The following is a 1,891-nucleotide window of genomic DNA, read 5'->3' as shown; positions in this document are numbered from 1 at the left end:
GTGAGTGAAATTAGATTTTTTCAAATATTACTCAGATGCTTTTTTCCAATTGCTTTGTATTTCAAATATTAAACAAAAAGTACTTAATTTGTTTCTTGCCAAGCAAAACAAAAAACAAAAAAACAAAAAAAAGTGGGGGGTGAGTTTGGTTTATTGAACATTTAGTTTGTTAGTAAATCAAATGAATTTCAAAAAATATGTATAAATTTTTAAAAACCATTTTCCCTTGCAGTTTATTTAACTATGAATTAGATAATTTTCAAACAAAACTATTTTTTAAATTTTATTTTATTTATTTATTTGGCAGACAGAGATCACAGGTAGGCAGAGAGGCAGGCAGAGAGAGAGGAAGGAAAGCAGGCTCCCTGCTAAGCAGAGAGCCCAATTCGGGGCTTGATCCCAGGACCCTGAGATCATGACCTAAACTGAAGGCAGAGGCTTCCCAGGCACCCCAACAAAATTATTTTTTGAATATGAAAGCTAACTGAGCTTTCCATCAAAGCATATTCAAACCAAAAATGTTTTCAAAGTAATATTACTTTCCCTATACTCTGTACAAACTTGAAGTAGAACAAAGTTACATTTTCCTTCTTAGAGAGGAACACCTATTAGTGGAAATGAGCTAACACATTTTTGCATGGGAAAAATTGTATATGAAGTTTGACAACTGAAATAAATCTCCTGTGATTAGAATACACACTTTTAAAATATTTGAAATTTCTTCAGGTTGCTTTGGTTATCTTGTGCTATGGGATTTCTTAGTCTTTCAATATGTGTGCATGTATAAGCATAAACATAAACAGGCATGTCTGATTTAGAAACTTCTTTGCAATGCAACACTTAGAAGAGTTCTACCAAGAGGGATTATTCTAGAAGAATAAGCTGTTGTCAGGCACAATTGTCAAAAACAATCGTAGAATTATTCTTAGCTTACTGTTCCCCAAAGGAGTCCTTTCTGGTTTTATCTAAGGAATGAAATACTAAATTAATCCTTAAATCACCCAATCACTAAATAGAGTGTGTTTAGAAGGGTAGTATGATTATCTTGAATATTATCATTTTTTAAAGTTTAATACAAATGTTTTGGATCAAATGATGGTGAACACGCAGACAAGTGCTTTTTGATGGAAATCTGCCCCATGAGCAAGTGGTCCAAGTATTTACTGCTTTCTGTCACAGTATTTCAACTCTTTGCATTTGCACCTATTCCTTTCTAAGAATTTGCTTAATTGTCATGATCTGTTTGCAGTTCTCTTAATAACTCAAGGGCCCTCTTTCTCTTTTCTGTCTCTGCCCCCAAGTCTTTCTGACCACATTTACTCCTCTCCTCTGCCCAGGTTAGATAAAAGTCAACAAACTCAGCTCCATCCTTGCAAACAACCAGTTGCTGTCACAGTCTCAGCCTAAATATCTCACTTGCCCTTCAGAGCAAGCAGAGCTTATCAAAGATTTCAGACTTCCACTTTGGCCTAGTTCCCCTACTTTACTGTTTTGATCATAATTTCTAGAATATCCTCTCACTCTCACTTTAATCACGTATCATTTACAAAAAATAAAACACACCAATCTTAAGTGTTTAGTTTAGTGTTGACAAATGTATACATTTGTGTAATTACCATCCAAATTATGAGATAAAATATTTCCTTCACTTCAGAAAGTTCGATTGGGTTCTTTTGAAGTCAGTCTCCTGCTTCCATGCCTGGAACCTACTGATTTGATTTCTGTCACTGTAGTTTATCCATTTCTAAAGTTTCACTAAAATGGAACCCTACAGAATAATATAATCTTCCGCACAGAGCAAGGAGTAGTGCGAGAAGAATTTTTTACTGTTTGACTTCTTTTGCTTAGAATAATGTTTTGGTGATGGGTTTTAAGGAGGTCACGGAGTGCA

This window comes from Mustela nigripes, chromosome 3 (genome assembly GCF_022355385.1).
Source record: "Mustela nigripes isolate SB6536 chromosome 3, MUSNIG.SB6536, whole genome shotgun sequence".
Taxonomy (NCBI): domain Eukaryota; kingdom Metazoa; phylum Chordata; class Mammalia; order Carnivora; family Mustelidae; genus Mustela; species Mustela nigripes.
This window is presented reverse-complemented; position numbering follows the sequence as displayed.